Source organism: Acipenser ruthenus, chromosome 11 (assembly GCF_902713425.1).
Source record: "Acipenser ruthenus chromosome 11, fAciRut3.2 maternal haplotype, whole genome shotgun sequence".
NCBI classification, from domain to species: domain Eukaryota; kingdom Metazoa; phylum Chordata; class Actinopteri; order Acipenseriformes; family Acipenseridae; genus Acipenser; species Acipenser ruthenus.
The window spans coordinates 4,210,138-4,224,772 of record NC_081199.1 but is presented as its reverse complement, the minus strand read 5'-3'; the positions used below and the strand labels follow the sequence as shown (position 1 = coordinate 4,224,772).

Genomic DNA, 14,635 nt, shown 5'->3' with positions numbered 1-14,635 from the left:
TGGAAAGAGTTTACACGCAGTCACTGTATCTGCCAACAGAGCAAACAAAGATTTCATTTTTTTTTTAAAATCAGCACTTCAATCTGTGCAATATAATAATAATAATAATAATAATAATAATAATAATAATAATAATAATAATAATAATAATAACTAGAACTGCCAGGCAGTTTTACAGCTTCTAAGCTCAGTACCAGTTGGAAATTTTGGCAAGCTGAAGCATTGCAGCACAAGTGTCAGCAACAGATCAGTTTTATGGAGCAGTTTCAATTCAAAATACTGCATTAGTTCATTATCTCACTATGCTTTATAACTTTAAACACCACAGTAACCATGACCCTATCTACACACTGTAAGGAGTTATAAGCTAATTTTACATTTAACCTTAAGGAGAGGTCAGAGGTCACAATCAAGGTAATTTCTGAATGGAGCATATATGAGTTCCTAAATGTGTTGTATAGTAACCATAACCCTATGTGCACTGTAAGGAGTTATAAGCTAGTTTTACATTTGATCTTAGAGAGGTCAAAGGTAGCAGGCAATTTTGGATAGAGCACATATGGTTTCCTATATGTGTTCCATAGTAACCATTAACTTATCTTTACTTTGTAAGGAGGGAGTTATAAGCTAGTTTTACATATGACCGAAGATTTTGAAAGGTTTTTAAAGAAATGCGTCAGGTGACCATATTGGTTTACACACAAACACCATTTTTTGAAAAAATAAATTGTATTGACACAGGGATGATGCTTGTCAACTTTGGAGTTAATCAAATAAACCATTTTTCAACTGAAGCGGTTTTAAATTTAAGAAGAAAATGTAGGTCTGGTGGCCATCTTGTTTTACAAAAGAACACCATTTTGCCATATTTGAGTTCCATTGTCCCCAGGGTGACACCTACCAAGTTAGTAGTTAGTTGGTTAAACGGTTTGCAAACAGAAGCAGTTTGATGTTTGGTGGCAGCCATTTTGATAGTAAAATTTATCCCAACAACTTCTGGTTGCTAATGACATATGCAAAGTTTCAGATCAATCCATTCACCAGTTCCCAAGAAGATTTGGAAAGTCCAAAAAATGCGTCAGGCCGCCATCTTGGTTGACTGCAGGAGCTCAATTTTTTTGCATCTGAACTGTAATCTACAGGGGATGATACCTGTCAAGTATCATGTTGATTGGTTACACCAAAATTTGGGGAGAAAAAACGACATTAAAAAATAATAATCTTTACATTAACAATAGGCTTCCCAAGCCACCTGGGAAGTCTAATAATAATCAGACCTCTCAATGTTTGAGTTATAGGTGGAGCTTTGCTGTAACAATATCAAATAATACCCTGCAGTGCTTTCTATGGGTGAAGCTGGCAGTTAGGTAAATGTATTCAAATGAGCCCATCTTTGCTTTACATATAAATGGCCCGATGCATGGATAACAAGTTGACATGTAAATACAGCGCTCATTCAGGTTCATTTAAATATGTTTTCACTCATTTAAAAAAAAAAAATGTGATCGGTGGTATACGGCGATACAGTACTTTATTTATTTCAATAACTTCTTTATTTAAAGTATTTAAATTATGAATGTATTTTTTTCTTAAATAAACGACACTACCAGATAAATAAACAGATGAATAAATAACAAAAGAATGCCCAAAGAGCTTCTTACAAACCGGTCGCAGTATGCCGGCTGAAGTCATCAAATCTCTTCACTGGAGCGCCTCGGGAGGGATGATTTTCTCTGAAGTTTATTGCGCTTTTGTTGAGCGCAAGTGTCAGCTAATAAAACGGGCTCTTCAAATAAGAAAGGCGGAGAGGGTGTCAATGGTGATCGGCATGACAAGGGCAGATGTGACTGCAGGCAGGACAGTTGACCGCCAGATACATTTGCATAAATACTGTATTTTCTTCTCATTCGTATTCTTGTAGTTTATTTACCTTACTATATTGTACATAGCATTGGTTTGTTTAAAAGTATGTAGATTTGTGAAAATGTACCCACATAATTCAAAAAATGGAAACAATACTTTTTTAACAACCCTTCTTGTCTCTCTGAAAGTCGTCTTTGTTGTCTTGTGTTTAGAAAGTTTCAACATTATTTTCTCGGATGCACATTATCTGTACTGTGAAGTTAATATTTACTGTATTGTTAAAGTCATATTCTCAAGATACCAGGTGTCAACCAAATACAAACTAATGGGCGTAAGCAGAAATTATTATACTCTTAAAGGACAGAGGGCAACTCGAAGTGTTTTCAATAGTAACATCAATGGTCTAGATGCCTAAATGAAAGAAAGTTCATCAAACGATCGCCAGTGTTTTTTGAGTTATATGGACTTACACTAGAGAGCGCCGTGGCTCACCCTAGGTCAGAGGTTTGGGTTTTTAATGTAATCTGTTTGTTATTAAGTTTATTTATTATTATTATTATTATTATTATTATTATTATTATTATTATTATTATTGTATCTATTTGATTACTTTGAATCCTCCATTCTCCCGAGTCTATTTGAATTTTTCCGCGAAAAACCAGCGTGGCTCAGAACTTGCCGTCAGAACTCTAACGGCATCACTGTGGTAACCGCCTTCTATTGCCTCCGATTGGTTGACCCGTGGGAATGTATCAATTCTCACTGCTGCAGGATTGGTCGGGGGGACTGTACGTGGGGCAGTGTGAGTCTGCAACGTTCCGGGTTATTGTCAGTTTCTGCAGCTCGTTGCAGGGTGAAGGTACGCCTGCAAGAGAGTGCAAAGCTCTCCGGAACATCCAAATAATTCATCCGAAACAAACAGCGTAGATTCAGAATCAACAAAGGGTGAAAACGAAAACTGAGGATCTCCGGTTGTACTGAGGAATTTGTGCTAAAACGAGACGTTCACACTTCAAGAAAACTGATTAACCAAAGGAAAATAGAGTTTTTCTGATCCAAGCAAGGATTAAGGAGCTGCCGCGGAGAAGCTATCAGGACTGTAGTAGGAGCTTATCATGAAGAACACACAGCACTAACTCATCACTGGTACTCCTGTCTCGGCGTCTGTTTCTGATCAAAGGGATTTCATCTGAAAAAGACAACGACGCTGTTTCCCAAGTGCAAGATCAATGGAATATATACATGCCATAATACATAAATAAATCAGTCGAGAAATAGATGCAGCCTACACATACGATTTGAATTGCAATCCATTATCTACATACCGTATATATTAACCGTCGGTCTTGGGCAAAAACAGGAAACGGAATATATTGTATTATCCCTCTTTGTGCTTTGTAATTGTTAATAACATACAAGCAATTTTTAATATTAGTTTTCCTTTTCCCTGGAAATTGCCATGGATAGTTGAAAAAAAAAAATCCGACTAAAACAAAACATTGATTTTTTAAATATTATTATTATTATTATTATTATTATTATTATTATTATTATTATTATTATTATTATTATTATTATTATTTTATTTCTGCCAACGTATGTATTTTTTTTTCAGCAACATTGCACTTCATTGAAACGATGAACATATTTGCCTTTACAAGTGGAAATTGCTGAAATTGCAGTAGTTTTTTTTTTTCCAAGAAGAAATTAATACAGTTTGTTTATTAACCCCCAAAAGAAAGAAATTCAGCTGTTCAGATGGATCGATACTTTTGAAACATTAATACCGTATAGTTTGTAATCTGGTTCATCAGAGCTCAAACAACAAATAAATAAATAAATAAATAAATAACCGAAAGGAATCCTCATGTTTCGCCTCCGGGAAATGTAATAAAAAGGGATTATATGTGAGTTCAGATGTTCAGGAATCAGGATGGTGTCTCTGCCTGTCCGTATCGCCGAGCTCTGAAGCCGATTCACGGCGCTGCACAGCCTGGATCACAGACTACCCGTCTTCACTTAAAACAATTTATGGTAATTATTATTATTATTATTATTATTATTATTATTATTATTGTTATTATTGTTATTAATTGTAAATAGAGCGGAGTGTATAGTTCGCACACCGTATGGTTTTCCTTTTGCCTCTGCGTGTCGTGTAAAATGGGTTTGCCGTGTTATTAGGTAGTTTGGAGTAACTGTACGGGAAGAGCAGACGGGAGCGTATCAGCTGGATGCAGTACTACATTACTTTACACCTGGGAAATATATCATACAGTGTATTGGGTATCCACAAATGACATCAGCTCGGTGTGAATGAATCTTGAGCGGCATGCCATTGACCTCTGAACGCATAGCTGCTGACTCCACACAGTAGCGATTGTTTTTGTGTGAGTACAACGTTATTTTTGTCCCGTGTTTGTTTCAACTTTTTATAGTTATTTTCTTTACCAGGGGCATTAACCAAATGCACGGCATTGTAATACTGGTTTTAACTAGTGGCCTGTTTTGGACTGTAATCCGTCTGCAGTTTATCTCCCAAAGATGTGCCTTTTATCTTGTTGACGTGAAAGTAATTGCTGTTTCCAGAACACCGTGTGCGACTTGGTGAGTGGCCTTTATAACTAGAAGCTGTACAATGCAGGTGCTTGAGTGGGAACTCGATAGCTGTAAACTTGTACACCGGATTCTGAAGTGGCCGATTGGCATTCTAAAGTTTGCTGCAATCTTATTGTAAATCATTGGGTCTAGCATCAGTGTGACCAGATTAGGGTAAAATCCTAGTATTGCGAAGATCCGAGTTACATTCATGCAAGAAATAGGTTAAAACTGATTGAAATAAACCGCTAAACGGTCGATATTGTATCGAGCACATTTATTTGGCTTGCAGGTGCGCAATATAAACACAAAACGTGTCAGGGATTTAAATGCTGGTTTATAAATGTGTGTTCTTCAGTCTAAGCGAATTCAGGTGGTTGAACTCACAAACTACAATTCTGTGTTCGTCACCACCCGAGGTCGAACTCGGACATCCTTAATTGCTCGGGTGTGCTGAGCGAATTCGACAAATTATTTTTTTAGCTGAGCTGAAACGAGGCGTCTTGAGTTTTTAAAGATGCACACAAGCGGTTTTCTTTCTAATTTAATATGCATAATTCATGCCCGGTTCGAACATCTGTAGGCTGCCTTTAAGTGTAGTGCCCGGCGCCCACCCACGGAAGTGCTCAGTCGAGTGGAACTCCACTCCAGCGGCTTTCTCTTGCTATCACACAGGTGGCCTTTTATGTTTTCCTTTCGTTATTTAATAGACGACTGTATGCCTAGATGTTCTCCTATACCAATCCTGGTAACCAAGACTAATGCTGGTACTGTTAGACCCTAAATAAAAACACAGTTCAGTCGTGGCTTGTTGTATTATTCCATAGTTTAGGCTTTTGTCCTCGATGACAGTCGAGTTTGTTTACATTGCCCTCAAATCCACGTAATTCTGTGACTCGGATGATTAACCTATTCCGTCTTGCAGCGGTATTAATAACATCTTGAAGTTTATTATGACTCATGAAGCACAGTATACATTTTACAAAAGGTCTTCTTGGCAAAGTTGTGATATGTTTGTTTTTTTATTTTTATTGTATATATTTTTTGTTCTACATTTTATTTGAAACCTGTATTATAAAAAATAAATAAAACGACTCTGCTGTTCAGTCTGCGGGCTGTGGATCATTCTAATTTGAGGTGAGAATTTAAGAGCTTTCCACAACAAAATGCATTGCATGCCAAATTATATGTTTGAGGCCCCAAATTGCCAAGAGCTTTAAAATGGTCTATCAGTGTGATTGTCAAATTGCACAGGGGAGATCTGCACGCAGCAACGCTCACAGGACAGTCAGGCTATGAGAATGTGCCGAGCTGAGATTGTAAAACTGTCACCTCACAGACCTGCTATATTTCTGCTATCGATCCGAAGATACTGATGAGCTTGGAGGAGCTGTTTCAGGGTTTGTCTACAATGCTATGGTAATGGCTTGTAGTTGCTTCAAGTAATGACTATTGCATCAAGCTATCAGCCATTTATCCATCCTTTATATTGTAGGCTGTATGTAAAAACCCTTATAAAAGATCCCCCCATAGTAAAGGCATAGCATAGAGCAATAAAAGCACAGTGAAAGCATAGGTAAGTATTGTAAAGCCAAGAGAGGTATGGTGATGCATATTAAAAACAAAAACAAAAAAACATCTCAATGCTGAGACCAGGCTGCATCCACAGTCCTTGATCTTTTAGGGAAAAAACAAAACAGGATTCTCTGTTTTGCTTGGTTTAGTGGTAATGCCACTACAATCAACACATACCAGTTTTAGGAATAGCAAAAACAGTATTGTCTCCAGATTATTCCAACAGACGTGAATCCTTTACAGAACTGATCGTTTTATGAGGACCGAACGCGGCACAGCTTAAACCCTCACAGGCTGGCTGGTTTAGCTCTGCAAACTGCGACACACTTTAATGTTCCTGCTGCACAGGATCGTGTTTTGAAGAGCAGACATCCCTAATCGCTCAGAAAGCCTTTCCCAGCTACTGTACCTCGGGGACGGGGCGGCTGGCAAGCCAGGAGATGACATTGAATCAAATCTGAGACTCTGCATTAAAGAGCCTGCTTTTCCAGCCTATACCAGCACCTGCACTAGGGAGCTGTACCAGCGCCGAGGCAAGCCTGACCTGTTCCATTGAATAAAACATAATCTAATGATGTATGGAGGCTGCGAGATCGGCTGCACCTGAGGGGGTGCAGACAAAGCTCTTTATTTACTCTCCTGCATTTAGAACTTTTGGAAGGCAATTTCTGCCAGATTATCTGTGTGCCCTGTTCTTTCCTAAGCAAATTAAGTACTCCTCACTCAGCCCTTGCAGTGCTTAATGGTACTTAATGCTTCAGCTGCGAGGTATCCAAGGCTACCCTGGTACTATTGTTCAGCTCTTCTGTGCTTTCGTTCTCTTTCAGTTGGCTCTATTTATAGAACTTTGGGGGTTCGTTTCAAGATGTTTGTGAATAGCATCTTTTACTTTTTCACTCAGAACTGTGTGACCCCGATTCTCACGGGACGAGACCTCTGTGTGCGTGTGTCCTAAATCACGTTGTCCCAGACCCCCCTAATTTGGTATCTTCAATCGCAGGTGCTTAGTCTTGAAGTGGTTGAAATGATGGCTTCCTTTTTAATTTAGGCCAGTGATTCAGAGTTCAGTCAAGTTATCTACTCCCATAGCTAACCTTTGCGTTTTAGTATTGGTCCTGTATTTTCTTTTCAAGCTAAATAAGTTGGAACTCCTTTAGCATTTAAAAATGTTTACAACTTCTATACCATTCTAAGTAAATGGATTTAGTAATGTATTATTTAAAGCCACCATGTATTCACAGTCCTTTTACATTTCAGTATAATTTATTGGTTGACAGACTGGTTTGGGTTTTTTTTTATTTTCCATAGGTACTGTTGCTTTAGCTGCAGTGACACAAGCTGTCTTTCCTTTTAAGAATACTATGCTCATGGTGCACAGTACTGCTATTCTTTACACAATAAGAATATAGTAGTTGCTTTTGTTCTATTCTTAGCATTTGGCAGGATATTCCTATTGCGCTGATACTGGTATCGTTTTGAGCGTGCACGTTTTCACAGCAGTAGTGTGGGATGCTTGTAGAGGTGTAAGTGTGTATGTGTGGGTGCGTTCTTCATCAGCGTAGGAGTAGACTGGAACATGAGCGTGAGAAGGAGTCTAGGTGTCTGCCTTTTCTGGTCTTTGGCAGGAACCCAGGGCTGGAGCCACAACCTTCCGCCTCTGTTGCCTCTTTTCCCACCTCTCGATCAAAGCTAACACCAGGCTGCGAGAGTACACAGCAGGCCTGACTCCTCTTTTACGTTGGTGTCTGCAAGAGTGGATTTATTGATGGGGGTTTGTATGGAGCAGCCCCTTTGAGCAGTCATGCTTAACCTAACGAGGACGTTGAACCCCCCTTTCACTATATAGAGGTGGGTCCGTTGAGGATTTCTACAGAACTTTCAGGAGGCCCTTGCGGGCTGTAATCTGCTGTCAGGATCGGCGCTCTGGTCAGCGGTACTTGATGGCATAATCCAAGTGGATTGTTTCCAGGTCCTAGATTTACAAGCTGTTGTATATCTGATCCTAGAGGGGATAGGTAGAATAATGCTCAATGGAATGAGGACCAGGAGAAGTGTAATCTGTTGAACCCTCCAGATCTCCCTGCATCAGACACTGTTACTATACCAGCACAGTGGATCAGTCCCTTTAAAACCACTGTAACTAACGCATGGTGTCATTAATCTGTAACTTGCTGCAGTTAGATTCAGGCTGCTTAATAAATTGCTATGTGTTTGTTTTGCAGAAGTGCTGTGTCAAAGTGGTTGGGGGGGGTTTAAGAGTTGAAATTTTGGATTCTAACCCAGGGTGCGGCTCCCGCTTGTCTGCTTTGATCGCTCGTTCACACAGCAGCTTCTCATTTAATTCTGTTTCATTGGAAGTGGCAATCATTTCAGTGCCGTTTCTGACTTGCTAATTGCTGCTCATCGTTCCAGGGTTCTTCTGGTAGAGATGGACAGGTTTTAAAAGCAAGCGGACAGGTTTGTCTTGGAGTGAGGCTTTCTGACTCCTCGTTGTAAAATGCCGAAGGATCTAAATTGGCAGCATCTCTGCAATGAGCTGGGACGAGACACAAGCGCTGTGCAATGCAAGCATACCAAAGAAAAAAAACCTGCATCGCCTTGCTTGAAACAGACATTGATTCAGAACACATCAAATCAATGTAATGCAGAACTGTGGATAGTTTTGTATATGAAACATATGTGTGATATCTCAAGGTTCCCTCCTGTTAACAGTATTCCTGTTTATTTTGCTCAGAATCGTTTAGTATCTTTAGCTTTTCATCTCCAGCACTGTCTAAGAAATAGCTGTGTATTCCAAATTCTTGTATATAGAGTATAAGCAAAGAACCATCAGATCTCCAGCAGAATAAGAGACCAGGGATACAGCTGCTGGGGCTAATAATAGGCAAGCTTGCCTTTTTTAAGACTATATTTTATGGCAATGTTAGCGCACTTTAATAAGGCGAACAAAGTTCTCCACATATTATGACGAAACAGGGTTTACCTGTGGTGATCACTGTGCACAAAAACACTGTTGCTGATGCCTTATTTTGCATGTGCAGCTGTCTAGTAATAAACAGCAAACTACTGTTCCATCAACCTGCAGGGTTAAGTGCTGATCAGAGAAGATCCAGGATGGTATATATCACCCTCTTTATCATGTGACAGGCATGCTGTAATAAGAGGAAACAACTGGAGCCTAAACAAGGTGCAGATTAAAGCTTCCATCCTGCTGAGGCTGCATGCTGCTCAAAGACAGTTTATTGCTAATCGACCCCAAAATTGCAAAGGCAGCCTGCTTGCCAAGGTTTTAAAAGCAGTTCCCTCATCGCTATAACAATAATATAAGTGCTTCTTTTAAAGTCACATTGATCTCTGGGGCTGTCTGCGCTCTCCAGGGCAGAGGGTTGAGGCCGTGCTTCCCATTCAGTGTGTCCTCTGGACTGGCTGCTTCGGAAGTGGGATGGTGGAACAGTGGGAGTTCGTGTGTAGGGAGGGCGTATGCCATCACCTGAGCGCTTGATTGTACCGGGGTGCTCATGCGGTGAAACACTGATTGCAACCCCCCCCCCGATTGTCTGACCAGAGCGCTGGTTTTCAATAGCTTTTCTGTAAGGGAACTTCCCTTTTCAAATCTATAATTCCACTGAGGTGCATTCAACAGGGGCCCCTTTGGCTCCCACACACTTGGTTACAAACATCTAGCCAGTAGGTACATAAAGTAAAGATTGTTCAGATTTTATATATATATATATATATATATATATATATATATATATATATATATATTTTTTTTTTTTTTATTATTTTTTAACCATTTATATAAATTGGTTCCTTCCTCCCCTAGAACAAAAGCCATGGCGTGCTTTTCAGCCCCTGTTCTTTATACGCTTGCATTTTGGATTTGTTGTGTTTCTCTTTCCTTCTATTCCATTGATAGCCGGACCTTGACCAGTGAAAAGAAACTCAGAGTCCAGCCAAAACTGTGAGTAATGGGAGGCTGGAAAATTCAGCTGTCTCCCCTAGTGATACTGGGACTGAAGACACCACTATCCTAGCCAGCCACTGGGTCTAGAAAAGATTTCCGCTATTTAATACCTGCAGATGCAGCTTCTACCCTCTTAACCAGCATTCTGTCTGGTTTTAACTAAACCCATTGCAATACAAATAGGATTCTGGTTGTTTAAAGTCTTTTAGAATTGCTCAGGCTTTGTAGAACTTTGGATACAACAAACCCGTGCTTACATTGCAACCGTCTTCTCTAATCTGGCATTGGTGTCAAATACCAATGAAAATAGAAACAGAAATAGGACATTTTATGTAGTATGAAAGGTAAACAATAGACCGATCTTTGACCAGCAGCCACAGGTACCATGTTGTAACAAGCACTAAGACAGAGACGTCCCACTGCACACCCCATAATATCCAGGGAAGTCCTTTTTCACGTTCTGTGTTAAACTTCGATGGTTGTAGCGGGATGTGCCGAGCCCCTGTGTTAATTAACTGAGCTGAGCTCCTGTGCTTTTATTCTTTCGTAATTAGTCCCATTCCTAAAGTAGAACTCATTAGAAATGCAATGCCCAAGTGTAATTAGCTGCAATAGGACACAGTAACGTGCATCACTACTTCTCTGGGAAAAAACATTTCAGCTGACGTTTTGACAGGTCTTGAAAAGTAAATTATACACGTGCCAGATTTTGCCCTGTTTATTTTTTTTTATTTTAATACATATTAATACAAAGTAATTTATTTCACTGGCAAAAAAAAAAAAAAAAAAAAATCGCACAAAAACCCCAGACTGGATCTGCAGTGCTGATGGGGGCGGAAGGGGAGCATTGGCACCGCTGCCACTCTGTCATCACTCACCCTCGTGCGCCATACCTGTTATTTGAAAATGACAAATGTAAACCTTGAGAACTTGAACACGTAGCACATTGAAAGATAATGGGATTTCCACTGACTGGAGAAACCAATAGCAACTCGGCAGTAAAGGCTGAAGGCTACGAAAAGAAAAAAACCAGCGAGCCATTTATATATCATTTCTGATATTCATGAAATATCTTTTTTTAATAAAGCTAGGTATCCCTATTCTTGACATGTCCAGCTAGCAGGCTTGAGTAACACAATTGAACATACACACTAATACACTAAATAACGCACTTGCATCGACATGGTAATCCACCTAGAAAATCCTGCCATCCTTGGAGTGCTGTGTGTAATGCATACAAGCCTATTGACAGTGTTATGGCAGGTGTTTCTGCTTTTGTCAGTCACCTGTATACACCCACACATAAGCATTTATTTAAATAACCAGGTGAGTACACAGATCACTCCTAGACATACATGCACACATACATGGATACACAGGCACGCACTCAGAGAGCTGTTTTATTGCTTCTCGTCTGCTGCTGGAATTGCTTCCTCCCTCGAGTGAGCCTGCTGAAGCCGGCTTTATTGTGTTAACCTATTTGTGTGTCAAGAGCTTGTGTGCCGCTCTTTATCTGTGTTTGTATTTGGTCGGTGAGGGAGGGAGGAGAGGAAGAGGGACCGGAGTGAGAATGGATGGCTGGTCACCTCTCTGCATTCGCAGGGCTAATGACTGGTTGCTAAGCGATTTCTGCATCCACAGTAATCACTTTTTATCTCTCAAAGATGTCATGTATAATTATAAGCCTGCTGCCGTCTTTTGAAATCTGCTTAATGGGGGTTTTAATTTATTTGGGTGATAGAAAAGAAAGAGAGAGAGAGAGAGAGAGAAGGGAGGGTTGCTACATTACAGTCCCATGCAGGTTGTTTTTTTTTTCTTTTTTTAGTTTATTCCCAGGGAGGCTGCAGGCTGATTGCTTTTGGAAGCTGTATTATCTGACTCCGCTGGGTTGGCAGCGACAGAGGTCATTCCGGATTATTCCACGGAGCAAAGTCATTTTCTCTTGGAAAAGCTGGATTTCCTTGCAGCCCAGGCAGAGATAGCGAGATCATTAAATGCAGCTCTCTCCGTCTATATGTCCTGTGGGGGCCTGTGCCCGCCCCTTCGGGCTTGTTCTTGGTTTTATTAACATTTTTATTGAGTTGGTGACCCTCTGCAGCGTAGCAAACCCGTTCTGACAGTAAAACTATTCTAGAGTACAGGGGTACAAAGAAGTTTCCCATTGCATAGCAGTTTGATCCATTCCTATAAGCTGAATGCGTTATAGTGTATAAGCAATAGGCTCACAGTAACACCTGGAATGGCTGTTCGATCCCCAAGTAGGATAAAAATGAGCATTTAGGGAGAGAAATTGAGTTCAAGCCAGAACCCTCCGTCCACTCCCCCCTCACCCCCCACCCCCCCAAAAAAATACACTGAATAGTGCAGCCAGCTGCCATTTATCTGAAACTTAATTTTCTGTTCGACAATCTAGAGTAATGATTTACCCTGCTAATATAAAACTAATCCAGTCCGCTGTATGGTTCAGCTTCATAAACCATTCATGCCCTATTATGAATGCAGTCTTTAATTGGTTTTCTTTCTTTTCCTTTATGATATTTAAACAATCTTTCTACGGCATGTAATGTGTTTTTATTATTTTGCTACTGGGCTACATTTTGAATCGGCAGTGCAGAAACAGTAGCTGTGTGTTGTCATGGGGGAAGTGTACTGCTGGTGCTGCACAGACCGATTTATTCGGATCCAGCTGGTGTTGACTGGGCTACCATTCCAAGTGGAATAGCTGAAGAAACAGATGCTTGGGTTTGTGCGGATTGCTGTTCTCCACAGTGTCTAAGAAAAGCAGCAATTGTCACAAATCCAAGCAGGTGTTTCTTCACTTTGAATGGTAAATTAGCTCAGTCAACACCCATGACCCTCGCCTAATTGTCATCACTAGATTTCTCAATTCGAATAACATACAGAATATTATCAAAAAATCTACCTGCAGAATATGTGTGTTGTTTCTGGAACCATCTCCCAAAACAGTCTGTATGCATCTGGTGTGGCTGCTACATCTCTAAAACACGACTCCTGAAAAGCCGTACGGATTTCACTACATGTTTGTGTTATTATAGTAGGTAGCTGGAACTCCAGGCTCTGTCTCAGGCTAAATTCATTGCAACTCACAAGACCCACCCCCAGACGCTCGCAGAGAGATGATTCAGCTTTTTATTTTCCTGTCCCCTAGTGCTGTGTTCCTTTAGTGCCTCGCCTCCTGCCTGGGGCTTGTCCTTCTTCCAGAGGAAAAGGGGTGAACCAAGCTCTTTATGGTGCCTTGTAAGCAAACTCCCAACGAGGTAGAGGTAATGGCCTGGAACTGACAAGGATCCACTGGGAGTTTTCTTTTTTCTTTTTTTATTTTAACAGTAGCAGCAGTACAGATTTCTCTTCAGAGACCGAGATAGAGAGTGAGAGCCCAGGAGCAAGAGCTTTGTTCAGTCTGCATGAACAACAAAATAAAACAAAACAACAACAAAAAAAGGACTCCCAGACTGAGAGACTCGTCATAACAGAGGAGATGGAGGCATGATGTTCGTTCTGTGGGGATCTTATAAGACTGTGCCTCCTAGGGGCAATAGACAGTAAGAGAGAGAGTGTGTGTGAGTGAGCACACAGTGGGAGACAAATACATTTCCTTTAACATGTCTTTGAAAGCCACACACAAGATTTTCATTCTGATGTAGTTTAAATGAATACTAAGTTCTGTAATTTATTGGAAGACTAGTAGACTGTCATAATGTAGGTGATTAACTTGTTTTGGCCATGCGTGAAGCCTTCATTTTCAAAATTATGCAAACGACTGACAATCATTTGCAAGTTCTCTAGACTGTCTTTCTAGTGAGAAGTCATTTGGATTTACGAGTGCCACCTGGCTCAGTCTGTCAGCCATAGGCAGGTAGTCCTGATAAACAGGTGGCCATTGACCCTTTTTATTCAAACAAGTGCATTTTCATAAAACAAAGTTCCAAATGACTGCTTGCATGTTGTGAGGTTTGATACACCTGGAACTTTAATGCAATACAGCCAAGGTCCTATTGACTTAAAGCTCTGCAAAAGTGAGGTCCGAAAAGGGTTCCTACAGCTTTGACCGTGATTTGTTAAATGGTTTTGCATTAAGCCTTCTGTCAAAATGATGGCTCAGAGCCCTAAGATTGGATTTAATCCAGGATCAATTGCAATGGCGAGGAGAGGAACAGTGCACAGCAGGGCAATGGATCCTGGCTGTGTTGTCCTTATTGTAGCAGGACGCAAAACCTGCTTAAAAATGGCTAATATTAGAAATCTAATCTGTCACAAGTGGTGTTCAAGGGCTGGATACTGCTAGCAGTCTGCATGTGACTGAGCTTACTTTTTACTTGATACTCTCTGAGCCTGTACTGTACAGCTCCTCTCGATCAGCCCACATCCAAAGCAGGGACACCTCGGGATAAACACCGAACCAGAAGGAGCTGCATGAGAGATCCCAGCCTCCCTGGAACTGAATAAGGGGGGCAACCTCCAGCATAACGAATTCATAGTTACAGCAGCGCAACGTGGAAAATGCACCTCAATATTGAGATCAACCATGTTTTAAAATTGCAACTTCCGTATAAACCATTTTCTTCTACAACCCTCCCAGAACCAAGCTAGATTATTTATAATGTTCCCCCT

General features: G+C 40.5%; 1 protein-coding gene across 3 annotated transcripts in view; it reads left to right on the top strand.

Annotated features, from left to right (window-relative positions):
• The first annotated feature begins 2,571 nt into the window (after positions 1 to 2,571).
• The window catches only part of LOC117426617 (protein FAM222A-like), a 49,483-nt gene continuing 37,419 nt past the window's right edge, over positions 2,572 to 14,635 (top strand). The window contains exon 1 of one of the 3 annotated variants that reach the window (XM_059032958.1): positions 2,572 to 3,897. The gene's annotated coding sequence lies outside the window, so the exon portion shown is untranslated. Of the gene's footprint in view, positions 3,898 to 4,163; positions 4,254 to 4,361; positions 4,471 to 14,635 lie in introns of those variants that run through there. The other 2 variants (XM_059032959.1, XM_059032960.1) reach the window with 2 other exon arrangements.